Source organism: Camelus dromedarius, chromosome 4, assembly GCF_036321535.1.
Source record: "Camelus dromedarius isolate mCamDro1 chromosome 4, mCamDro1.pat, whole genome shotgun sequence".
In the NCBI taxonomy this organism is placed as follows: domain Eukaryota; kingdom Metazoa; phylum Chordata; class Mammalia; order Artiodactyla; family Camelidae; genus Camelus; species Camelus dromedarius.
Window position 1 is genome coordinate 5,851,934 of NC_087439.1, and position 13,729 is coordinate 5,865,662.

The 13,729-nt window shown below is 43.1% G+C and overlaps 1 protein-coding gene across 1 annotated transcript in view; it reads right to left on the reverse strand.

Annotated features, from left to right (window-relative positions):
• The window catches only part of MYO7B (myosin VIIB), an 89,290-nt gene extending 80,250 nt beyond the window's left edge, over positions 1-9,040 (reverse strand). Inside the window, exon 1 of the mRNA XM_031451202.2 lies at positions 8,890-9,040. The gene's annotated coding sequence lies outside the window, so the exon portion shown is untranslated. The remainder of the gene's footprint in view (positions 1-8,889) is intronic.
• Between the last annotated feature and the right edge of the window lie 4,689 nt (positions 9,041-13,729).

The following is a 13,729-nucleotide window of genomic DNA, read 5'->3' on the forward strand; positions in this document are numbered from 1 at the left end:
AAACAGATATGTTACAGGTCAACATATATGAATCGCATGGTAACCACAAATCAGAAACCTACAATAGATACACAAAAACAAGAGAGTAAGGAACATAAGCATACCACTAGATAAAATCATCAAACTATAAGGGAAGAAACTAAAAGAAGAAAAGGACAGGAAGAACTACAAAAACAACTGGAAAACAAGTAATAAAATGACAATAAGTACATAACCTATTTATAATTACTTTAAATGTCAATGGACTAAATCCTCCAATCAAAAGACACAGAATGGCTGATTGGATAGAAAACAAGTCCCATCTATATGCTACTTACAAGAGACTCCCTTCAGAATTAAAGACACACAGAGACTGAAAGTGAGGGGATGGAAAGAATATTTCATACAAATGGAGACAACAAGAAAGCTGGAGTAGTAATACTCATATCAGACAAAATGGACCTTAAAACAGAGTCTATAACAAAAGACAAAGAAGGGCATTATATAATGATAATTGGATCAATACAAGGAAATAATATTATACTCATTAACATGTATGTACCCAATATAGGAAGGAGCAACTAAATACATAAAGCAAATATTAACAGACATAAAGGGAGAAATTGGCAACAATACCATATAATAGAAGGAGACTTTAACACCCCACTTACATCAATGGACATATCATTCAGACAGAAAATAAATAAAGGAACAGTGGTCTTAAATGACACAATAGACCAGTTGGACTTAATAGATATCTATAGGACATTACATCCAAAAACAGCAGAATACATGTTCTTTTCAAGCACACATGGAATGTTATCCAGGATAGATCACATACTAGGCTGTGAAACAAGTCTTGACAAATTTAAGAAGATAGAAATGATATCAGGCATTTTTTTTTCTGACCACAAATGTATGAAACTAGGAATCCATTACAGGAAGAAAAATGGGAAAAGTATAAACACATGGAGACTAAACAACATGCCACTAAAAAAACCAATGGGTTAATGAAGAAAGCAAAGAGGAAATCAGAAAATACCTCAAGACAAATGAAAACAGAAACACAGTTTTCCAAAATCTATGGAAAGCAGCAAAAGCAGTTCTAAGAGGGAACTTTATAGTGATACAGGCCTAACACAAGAAATGAGAAAAATCTCAAATAAAAAAACCTAACCTTCCATTTAAAAGAATTAGAAAAAGAAGAAAACACAAAGCCCCATTTCAGTGGAAGGAAGGAAATAATAACAATCAGAGAGGAAATAAATAAAATAGAGATGAAAAAACAATAGAAAAGATCAATGAAACCAAGAACAGTTTCTTTGAAAAGATAAACAAAATTGACAAATCTTTACCCAGGCTCACCAAGAAAAAAAGAAAGAGAACTTGCAAAAACAAAATAAGAAATGAAAGAAGAGGAATAACAACCGATATCACAGAGATACAAAAAAAAAAAAAAAAAAAAAAAAGAGAGAGAGAGAGAGTGAGAGAGAACACTATGAATAGTTATACGCCAACAAACTGGACAACCTAGAAGAAATGGACAAATTTTTAGAAACATACAACCTTCTAATCAGGAAGAAATAGACAATCTGAAGAGACCAATCACTAGAAGTGAAACTGAATTTGTAATTTTGAAAAATTCCCAGCAAACAAAAGTCCAGAGCTAGACAGCTTTTGGTAGGGAAGTTCTACCAAACACAAAAAGAAGAGCCAATACCTATTCTTCTCAAACTATTCCAAATAAGTGAAGAGAATGGAATATTCCCAAATTCATTCCATGAGGCCACCATTACCCTGATACCAAAAATAGACAAAGACACTACAAAAAAGAAAGAAAGAAAGAAAATTACAAGCCAGTATTTCTGATGAATATAGATGCAAAAATCTTCAATAAAATTTTAGCAAATCAAATTCAATAATATATAAAAAGAATCATACAACATGATCAAGTGGGATATTATTTCAGGGATGCAAGTACAGTTCACAAACTGATCACAAATTGATGTGATACACCACGTTAAGAAAAGGATAAAAATCACATGATCATCTCAATAAACATAGAAAAAGCACTTGACAAAATTCAACATCCATACATGGTAAAAACGTTCATCAAAGTTGGTATACAGGGAACATATCTCAACATAAAAAAGGCCATTTACGACAAACTCACAGCTAACATCATACTCAACAGTGAAAAGCTGAAAGCTTTTCCTCTAAAATCAGGAACAATACAAGGATGCCCACTCTTGACACTTCTATTTAACATATGATTAGAAGTCCTAGCCCCAGCAATCACACAAGAAAAAGAAATAAAAGAAATCCAAGTTGGAAGGAAAGAGGTAAAATGTTACTATTCGCAGATGATATGATACTCTATATAGAGAACCCTAAAGTCTCCACACAAAAACTATTACAACTAATAAATGCTTTCAGCAAGGGAGCAGGATATAAAATTAATACACTAATAATGAACTATCAAAAAGAGAAATTAAGGAAATAATCTCATTTACAATCACATAAAAAAATACCTAGGAATAAACTTAACCAAGAAGGTGAGAGACCTATATTCTGAAAACTATAAAACACTGATGAAGGAATCTGAAAATGATACAAAGCAATGGAAAGATATCCCATGTTGTTGGATTGGAAGGATTAATATTGTTAATATGTCCATACTGCCCAAAGAAATCTATAGCTATAATGCAACCTATATCAAAATACCCATGACATTACTCACAGAACTAGAACAAATAATCCTAAACTGTATATGGACCCACAAAAGGCTCTGAATTGCCAAAGCAATCTTGAGAAAGAAGAACAGAGATGGAGGTATCATGCTCCCTGCTTCAGACTATACTACAAAGCTACAATCATCAAAACAGCATGGTCCTCATACAGAAACAGACACATAGATCAACATAGCAGAATAAAAGGCCCAGAAATAAACTGATGCACTTTGGTCAATGAATCTACAGCAAAGGAGGCAAGAATATACAATGGGGAAAAGACACACTTTTCAACAAGTGGTGCTGGAAAAACTGGACAGCTACATGTAAAAGAATGAGATTAGAGCATTTCTTCATAACATATATAAAAATAAACTCAAAATGGATTAAAGATCTAAATGTGAGACTGAAACCATAAAACTCCTAGGGAAGAACATAGGCAAACACTCTTTGACATAAATAGTAGCAGTATTTTTTTTAGAGCTGTCTCCTAAGACAAATGAAATAAGAATAAAAATAAACAAATGGGACCTAATTAAACCTAAAGGCTTTTCACAGAAAAGGAAAGCATTCACAAAATGAAAAGACAACCTACTGAATGGGAGAAAATATTTGCAAATGATATGACAAATAAGGGGTTAATATCCAAAATATATAAACAGCTTGTACAATTCAATATCAAAAAAAAAAAGAACTCAAAATAAAAACTGGCAGGATACCCGAATAGACATTTTTCCAAAGGAGATATACAGATGGCCAACAGGCACATTAAAAAATGCCTAACATTGTTAATTATCAGAGAAATGCAAATCAAAACCACAATGAAATATCAACTTATATTTGTCAAAATGGCTATCATTCTCAAAAAGCGAAAAACAGAAATACCATATGATCCAATAATTCCTTCTGGGTACATACTTGAAAAAAACGAAAACACTAATTCAAAAAGTAAATGCACCTCAATGTTCATAGCAGCATTATTTATAATAGTCAGGATGTAAAAGCAACCCAAGTGTCCATCAACAGATGAGTGGATAAAAAACATATGGGGTGTGTATGTGTGTATGTGTGTGTGTGTGTGTAATGGAAAATTACTCAGCCATAAAATTACTCGTTCATAAAATGAATGAAATTCTTCCATTTGCAACAACCTGGATGCACCAAGAGAGTATTATGTTTAGTGAAATAAATCAAATAGAGAAAGACAAATACTATGTGTTATCACTTAGATGAAGAATCTAAAAAATAAAATAAACAAATACTACAAAACAGAAACAGATGCACAGATACAGAGAACGAACTAGTGGTTACCAGTGGGGAGACAGGTGGGTGAGGGGCAAGATAGGGTTTTGGGATTAAGAGACATAAACTACTACGAATAAAATAAATAAACAACAAGGATATATTGCAAAGCACAGGGAAATATAGCCATTATTTTGTAATAACTTTAACTGGAGTATAATCTGTAAAAATATTGAATCACTACGTTGTACAACTGAAACCAACATAATATTGCAACTCAACTATACTTCAATTAATTTTTTAAAAATGTTAACAATAAAAAATATAATTAAGAAGAATAAAGACATAAAATTAATAATCTAAGCTTCCACCTTGGGAAACTAGAGAAAGAAGAGCAATATAATCCAAACACAAGAAGAAAAATAAATAAGTAATAAAAATAAGAGGAGAAATCGTGAAATTGAAAACAGGAAATCGATAGAGAAAATCAATGAAACCAAAATCTAGTTCTTTGAAAACATCAGTTAGACTGACAAGCCTCTAGTCAGCTAACCAAGAAAAAAAGAGAGAAGACACAAATTTCTAGTATCAGAAATAAAACTGGGACATCTGGTGGAAAACTGGTCTCACAGTCATTAAAAGGGTCATAAAGGAGTATTATAAACAACTCTATCCCTACAAATTTGGTATCTTAGATGAAATGGACCAATTCCCTGAAAGACACAATCTATCAAAACTCAGACAAGAAGAAACAGACCATCTAAAAAGGCCTGTATCTAGTAGAAAAACTGAATTAATGATGAACAACATTTCAGAAAAGAAAGTGCCAGGCTCTGATGGTGTCACTGATGATGTCTATCAAACATTTAAGGGAAAAATGATACAAATTCTCTACAATATCTTCCAGGAGACAGAATCAGAGAGACCACCTCCTAGCTTATTCTATGAGGCCAGCATTACCCTAATACCAAAACTAGATAAAAGACATTAAAAGAAAGGAAAACTTCGAGCCTCTCTCTCCACCTGATTAGTCCCCAGTCATCCTTTATTTGGGAGATTGCAAGCCTCCCAGGTGGACTTGCTATTTCTGTTCTCTCCAAAAATCATTCTCATTTAAAGTAATCTCTAGAAGATGGAAAAAAATCAGTCATGTCATGCCTCTCCACAGCTAAGACTGTGCTGTAACTTTACAGAATTCAAGGTCCTTCAGGATCCCAACCTGCCTTCCTTTTCAGTCTGCCTTGTCTCTCACCTCTTCCCCCAGCGTGTGCAGTTCCTGAAACACCCCATATCCTCTCTCACCCTAGTATCTCTGCCCTTGATCTGAAATGAGTTAGGAACACATACACGTGCACACCCAGGCACTCACACCTCACATGCAGCAGTTCCTTCTACATCATCATTCACTTCTTTGTTTGTTGGGGTTTTTTCAGCTATCTCAAACTGGAATTTTTTTTTTACATTTTAATATATTTGTATTGAAGTACAGTCAGTTTACAGTGTTGTGTCAATTTCTGGTGTACAGCACGATTCTTCAGACACATAGGAACATACATTCGTTCTCATATTCTTCTTCACCGTAGGTTGCTGCAAGATATTGAATATGGTTCCCTGTGCTGTACAGTAGAAACTTGTTTAAATATTTTACATATAGTAGTTAGTATCTGCAAGTCTACAGCTTCCAATTTATCCCTTCCTACCCCTTTCCCCCGGTAACCATAAGTTTGTTTTCTATGTCTGTGAGTCTGTTTCTGTTTTGTAAATAAGTTCCTTTGTCTTTTTTTTTTTTTTTTAGATTCCACAAATATGTGATATCACATGGTATTTTTCTTTCTTTTTCTGGCCTGCTTTGCTTCACTTAGAATGACATTTTCCAGGTTCATCTATGTTGCTGCAAATCGTTATCACTCACTTCTGTTTTTGTGTCATTATGTGTTTTCTCCCACACTTGTGAGAAACTGTCTTACTCATCCCAGGAGGAGCTCGCAATATGCTTGCTGAATGGATGGATGGATGGATGGATGGATGGATGGATGGGTGGATGGATGGGTAGATGTGTGGGTGGGTGGATGGATTAATGGGTGGGTGGGAGGGCAGATGGATGAATGGCTACTCGGGGGATGGAAGCAGCCCTGCCCCCATCCTTCTCCAGGAAGACAGGTGAGGGTTTTCCTCTGAGGGGAAACCATGGGGTATTTTCAAGTTCCTGCCTTTTGGAGGTGAGACGCTTTCTTTTTCTTAGCTGTGACCGGCTCTGAGGCAAGTCAGTGTGGCTGAACCTCTGGGTGTTCAGAATCTGCATTGGCCCTAGCTAATCTTAGGAATCAGAGTTGAGTGACTCTCACCTGAGGGGAGAAGTGTAAGCTGCTGGTTCCCAAAGCCCTGCTTAGTGCTGCCGGAGACCCAGAGCCACACCACTAACATGTGTTTCTGGGGCACGACTGAAGTGGAGTCCAGGGGGGAGTGGGTAAGACAATGCTGAAAGGCAAGTGGGAAGGTGGAGCTGGGGAGAAAATCTAAGTGTTGCTGGGACCAGGAGGGGCCAGAGTGGGCAGGGGGCTGTGTGCCAGGTGTCGTGTGGGGCACTGATGAGATGGGCTCTAAGAAGCAAAACCCATATTGGGACTCTGGTCTTTGGGCTGCCAGCCCAGAAGGAGCCACTATCCTGGCGGGCTGACAAAGCACTGCCCAAGGCAGGGATTTGAGCATCCTTTGGGTGGAAAAATGTATCTGGGGCTGGGTGAGGAATTGAGAGACTTGGAAGGCATGCTATGTTAACAGCTAACTGCCTATTCTCCTGCCCTGGTGTGGAACCCATCACTCCAAGGAAAACAAAGCCTGTGTGGGCTGGTATAGGTGGGAAGGGCCCCCACTCAGTGGAAGTCAGCATAGTCCAACAGATGGTAGGGATCCAAGCTAGACCACCCAGGTCCAGACAGTAAAGAAATTCAAATATTGATAATTTCATATGGTTCCATCTAGCACATGTGCTGATACATGAATATATAATAAAAACAAGCTATATTTTATAGTGTTATGCCATTTTGGTTTTAAAATATAGGAGATACACACTTATATGTGGACTCTAAAAAAAACACAAATGAACTTATTTACAATAGAGAAACAGACTCACAGACATAGAAAACAAACTTATGGTTACTGGTGGGGAAGGGGATGGGAAGGGATAAATTGAGAGTTCGAGATTTGCAGATACACACTACTATATATAAAATAGATAAACAACAAGGTCCTACTGTATAGCACAGGGAACTATGTTCAATAGCTTGCAATAACCTTTAACGAAAAAGAATATAAAGGAATATGTATGTATAACTGAAATCACTATGCTGTACACCAGAAACTAACACAACATTGTAAATCCACTAGACTTCAGTAAAACTAAAATAAAATGGCCTGGGACTAGGAAACATGACTTCACTCCCACCTCTGCTTCTGCCTCTCCCACACCATTCCTCCATTCAACATGCCTCTGTCCAGGGCCCGCTCTCTGCCAGGCCCTGGGTGGGTGCGAGTACAGAGAAACCCGGAGGGAGTCCAGCCTCTGCCTTCAAGGCGCTCATATCCAGGGACCTCGGGCAAAGGATTTTCCCCTCCTTCATCTCCACGTTCTCTTTTGTGAAAAATGTACTACAATTCCTGCTCTTCCTCCCTGGAAGGCTTGTGATGCGCTCTGAGTGAGAAGGCGGAGGTCTGAGCCCTCGTAAGATGTGAAAAGCACGAAGTCCCAAGCATGCATCTCGGGAAGTAGGAAATGTTCGCCTCTGCGGTGTCACCCCCACATGGAGCTGCACACCCCTGAGGGCCCGACCGTGCAGAAGTGAGGGTGCAGTGGGGCCCAAGACACACCCAGATGTCCCCCGTGGAGGAGGTGGCCAAGAGCCAGCTGCTCAGCAACCTGCGGTCCAGGAGGAGGGGAAGGGGTGTTGAGCTGAGGGGTCCTGAACAAAGAGTCTTTGGGGCGGCGTGTGCTCCAGGCCCAGAGAGCTGCACACAGAGTTTTGGTTTTCTTTGAAATAAAATCCTGAATGGAGTTCAAGGGCTTTATGGTTTGGAACAAAATTTGAGTCCAGAGTTAAGGAGTGGAGGCTGAGTGGGAGGCCTGGTTGTGGGGTTGGGAGGTTGAGAATGGGGTCCCACACCTGCCAGCTGCCGGGCCCTCCCCGTGTCTTGGGTTTCCTCCTCTGTGATGGGGAACAGATGCCCACAGTGGTGTCCCTCGTCTCGGTCCCTGTCCCCTCACAACCCAACGCTCCACCCAGGGGAGGCTTCGAGGCCCAGCAGAGTCCTGCCTCACCCTGGGGCCCAGGCCTTTCTGATAGGACTAACAACACATTTGTCTGTGATTATTCAAGAATACAGTAGAGGCGACAGGGATAAGCCGAGCCTTGGAGTAGAGTCCGGCTCTGCCTCCTCCCTGGGGGTACCTCAAATCCCACTGTCCTAGACGGAGGCAGTCACACCAGCGGGCGGTGAGGAAGCAGTGAAATGCCACGTAGGGCACGGAGACATCTGCCAGGTACCCAGTCATCGGCACCAGGCTGTCCTTCATGCCCCAAGAGTCCACCCCGAGACCCTCCATCCCCTCCGCCCATGAGCCTGCCTTCCCAGAGCAGAGGCCCAGGACAGCCCCCCTGTCCTCCTTCTCGTCCTGCTCAGCCCCGCAGCGGCCCTGCAGCTGCAGGAATGGACCTCTGGGCTGGTTTCTCATTTCCAGGCCCCAGGAGGGGGTCTCTAGCTCTCCACCGGCCGTGGGGACAAAGCTCTCCCCACCTGGTTCCCAGGAGAACTGTGCAGCACTGCCCCAGGTCTGTGCCCCCCAACCCACCTCCTGCCCAGAGCCCCTCCTCCCAGCCTCCCGGTGGGCAGAACGCAGGCCCGGTGCACCTGCAGGCGGAGAAGGCCCCAGGCATTCCCTTACCTCATCGGGATGGGGGTCTTGCTGACTGCCTTCCCCTCCGCCCCGGGCACCCTGAAAGAGTGAGGCCAGGAGGCGGTGCCCGGGCTCTGGGCGTGTGGGAGAGCACGAGAGAGGAGGAAGAGGCAGAAGGGCTCCAAGAGGAAATGGCAGAGTCTCCTGAGCCCACGGAATTTATTACAGGACTTTGTCCTTGGGTTCCAGGCACACCCACTCCCACAGGGCTCCTGCCCCCCCCCCCCCCCCCCCCCCGCTCACAGAGCCTCCCAGCTGGGCGATCTTTAACCCCGGCCTCTTCAGCAGAGTCCTCACGGGCCACTGGAGCCCGATTCCTCACTCCTGTTGCTGGCCACCCACCAAACCCTGTGGTGCGTGCATCCAGGGAGCCGAGCATCTTCCCAGGCACCACGGGGACTCCGAGGAAGCCCACGTAGGAGCTCTGCTCCCAAACACCCCATGTCCTAATCAGGGACACCCCCAGGAGATGCCAGGAAGCCTTAGAGCTAAAGGCTAGCAGGTTCCTGTGAGACAGGCCGGCACCCGGGACCTGGGACCCTATGCTGCGGTGCTTGTGCCCAGACAAACCCCTCCTCAAGCAATAGAATACAAAGAAACTATAAGCGACTAAAAATAAATGAGTGCATGCGCAGGTGCGGCAAATTATGAACAATAAGATACAAAAAAGACCAAAAACCCAATGGCCACTTCTGAGGTGTCAGGAGCAAAAGCAGGGGACCCTGCATGACCCCTGCACACAGCGCCACCAAGCAGGTGGGCAGGCCACCTGAGCCACCCTCCAGCCCGACCCCTGGACCTCACCCCATTTAGGGGACCAGCTCACCCCAACTCAAGAAGCCAGCAAGGCCAGCTGTTTCTTGTTCTAACTCCCTCTTGCTGCAGCACGAGTCCCAATAAAGACTTGCCTGAATTTCTCGTCTGGACTCTTACCAATTTCCATTGATTAAGGAATCCAGGAACCCTGGTCAGCAACACCTGGGAGCAGCGGCGGCTGGCTTGGGCTGGGACTTGAATGAGGAGGGGATTTTCACTATGAGGCAAATACAGACCCTTCAAAGGAAGAGGCATCAGGTAGTGAGCCCTGGCAGAAGCCAGACTGGAGGCGACCGGCAGTCCCTGGAAGTGAGGGTGAGTCCCTGGAAGATGAGTCCCCAGGAGATACCTGCTCAGCGGCACCCCTTTCCCTGGGTGAAGAGAGGCCTGGGGGGGTCCTCACAGTTGGCAGTCAGGTTCCTCCCCTCCCCTAGGACTAGGAGGGAACTGCAGGAACTAGCTCTGAGGGAGAGCTGAGGCCACTGCAGGGCGGCAACCCCGAGCTCGAGAGCATCTTTCAGGGACAGGAACCAAGTGCTGGTGGAGGAGAGATGTGTAAGGTGGAAAAGCCACGGAGGTGGAGACCACATGGCCCCAGAGACACTTTCTGTGCTGTCTGCGCTGGGCTCCGCGGAGACCCAGATTCTGCTATGCACTCCATAGCTGAGATAGCTCGAAGGAATTTCTGTTTCGTTTAGCAGGGGGAGGTTACTGGGTTTATTTATTTAATGGTGGCACAGAAGATTGAATCCAGGACTCATACATGCTAAGCATGTGCTCTTGAAGGAGTTTGTTTCTTACAACCAATGACCCCGTGACCCAGAGGGAAGCGAGTTGGGAGATGACTTAAGGAAGAAACTTTGGGAGGAAGCATGGGCTCTGGGACTTTCAGCCAACCCCCAGCCCACTCCCTGCAAGTTCTGTGTTCAAATTCTGCCCGGCTCCAATTAGCCTCCTGCCCCCTAAAACTTCATCCAGTTTCTGGGCCAACACTTGCTTTGAGTGGGGGGCTTCCCATGGCAGGCAGCATCTCTGGTTTAGAAAAATACCATTTCACTCCTAAAGGATGGGCACTGCCGATTCCAGCAGCTCCAGAAATGGCAAGCTCCCTACTTTGGGACTCCAGGAACCAGGCTAGGTCCTCTGTGGTGCTTCTTACCCTGTCCTTTTGCAAAAAAATCGTGGAACAGAGTATCTGTGTAGAACAAAATGATTTATAAGATGTCTCTATCCATTTAGGGGGGTAGGGGTAAAGGTATTTATTTGTTTAATTTCTATCTCCCTGTGTGAGCATCTGGGCTTCCCTTGTTGGCGGTGACATCACCAGTGCGGCACACCATAGGTCTTTCATAAATTATGAAAGAATCATAATTATGATTAATTGTGTATCAATTAATAAATGGCCCTTGGTTTCCTGACCTTGGAGCCCAGGGGAGAGGAATTCAGGGTAGGGGGTCCCCATGTCTGTCTTCCACCTGCTTGTGGCTACATCCCAAGTAAACTTGGCCTCTTTGAATGGCAAGAAGGTATGGCCTGTCTTAAGCAAAATTTAATAGGAACACACTTTGGAGACCTACAAACTTGTCTCCTGCTTTTTTTTCACATTTGATATATTACTGTAAGTATCTTCTTACACTGTACTGAGGTGGGAATCCCCATGAAAAAGACCTGCAGGATCCCCAGTCAGGGCCACTACTCTCCTGCCAGCTCCATCCAGTTCCCTGGCCCAGCAGCATTATCTCGCTCCTCCCCTCTGAAATGGCTTCTAAGAAAGTGGAACTTACCCCTAAGATTCTATTGGTTCCCTGAGCTAACTCCTGATTGGTCCATTTGTGGTGCCTCATTTGCATGGAGCTCACTCCTGGTTGGTCCATTTCTATCACTCCTGATTGGTCCATTTCTACAAAGCTCATTCCTAAATAGTCAACTTTGTTATATCTTATTTGCATATGATGTTGCAAAGTGTAGACTGGCAACCTATAAAAGCCTGTGTAAACCTACAGATGGGATCCAGAGCTTAGAGTGTTAAGTCCTGTGGGCCTGCCGGCATAATAAATCTGAGTTCTCCAACCCTCCTTGTGCTGCTTGGTCTCTCATCAGGATCCAGGTTGCTGTCACAATTGAGCTGTAACACTGAGCTGTAACACACTTTGCTGCAACAGTACCAAACTTTAACCACCAGTCTTTATTTTTTTAAATTTTTTTCAGTTGAAGTATAGTCAGTTTACAATGTGTCAATTTCTGGTGTACAGCATAATGTTTCAGTCATACATATACATACATATATTTGTTTTCATATTTTTCATTATAGGTTACTACAAGATATTGAATATAGTTCCCTGTGCTACTGTTACAGTATAAACTTGTTTATCTGTTGTATATATAGTAGTTCCCACCCCCTTTCCCCTCAGTAACCATAAGTTTGTTTGCTATGTCTGTGATTCTTTTTCTGTTTTGTAGGTAAGTTCATTAGTATTTTTTTTTTACACTCTGACTAGGTCATTGACTTTTAATTCTTTCAAAATATGTTTTCATTCTCTTCAACCACCAATCTTTAAAACAGCAGGTGGTCCATCCTACAAGAGCTCCATTGTTTAGGTAACCATCATCCCTGGATGAACATCAGGCAGCCAGTCCGCTGCCATCATCCACAGCACTACAGCGAGCAAGTCTGTGCTCACAGCTTTATTTGCATCAGGTCATTACAGGGACAGTCCAGAAGGGAACTTGTTGAAACAAGGGGCATGGATGTTTTGTCGCTAACCTTTCTCAAGTGGCATGTCAAGTCTTCCCTCCCAGCAAACGGTGTCCATGTGACTGCATGTCAGGACTAGGCCTGACAGCTGTGTCACTTGGTGGCACTCGAAAGGGGGTTCTCTGAGAGCCTCGGGTTTTCTGTTGCCAGGATGCTTCCAGCCCTGGAAGTCAAGAAGAGAGGCTAGGTATCCACAGCAGGCTCTTCCCTCTCACATGTTTGCCCAAATTTGGCTCTCCTACAGCCTAATGCAACTTCCACAATTGTCCTCAAGGTGCCAATATTCTACAAAGCTTTAAACAAATGTTTCTGACTTGAGCAAAAATGCCTCCATGGGACAACCTGTGTTTCATTCCATCCCTGTCCAATGATCCAGTCCATTGTAGCATCACCATAGTAACTACAACACAGTATAGTGAGTATTGTATTTCAGCTCCACCGACACATCATAGAGCGACCCAAAGAGGCTTGTTTCCTGGCGACCCTGACCCTCCCATCTGGCCTATGGCAGCCAAGTTATCCATTAACGCTATAAAATAGCCCAGTTGAAAGCCCAGACCTCTGTGACTGAGACACTCTTTCTTTTCCACTTTTTTCTTTTTTCCCCCCTTTTGTTTGTTATTTTTGGGGGAGGGATAATTACATTTATTTATTTGCTTGTTTTTATTGAAATATAGTCAACTATAATGTGTCAGTTTCCGGTGTACAGCATATAATTTTTTTTTTAATGGAGTTACTAGGATTGAACCCAGGACCTCATGCATGCTAAGCACACACTCTACCACTGAGCTATACCCTCCCCTGTGAGTTACTCTTTAGAGAATTTTATAATTCTCCATCTCAAAGAGGAGTGAGCATTTAACGTGTACTTACTATGTGCCAGGCTTGTTATATGTGCCTTCTCACTCATTCCTCATCAAAACCCTACAAATTTGGGGTGCTTAGCCTCATTTCATAGTAAGGAAACAAAAACCAAAAAAGTTGGGAAACTTGCTTAGATCACGTGGCTAAAAGTGGCACGGGCAAGATTTGAATTGCAGTCTCCCTGACTCCAAGGCCGGTGCTCACTGCACTACATTACACCACACCAGCCCTAAACCAACCCGACTCCCTTCTCTGCCTCCCTCAAGGATGGATAAGACACCATTTTTAGAGATTTTTCAGGGCAAGTACTTCCCCAACTTGTTCACGCTAGCCCAGGATCTGAAGGGCCTTTCCCCTTTCATTTCTGCAGTTTCCGAGGTGCAAGGGCAGAGG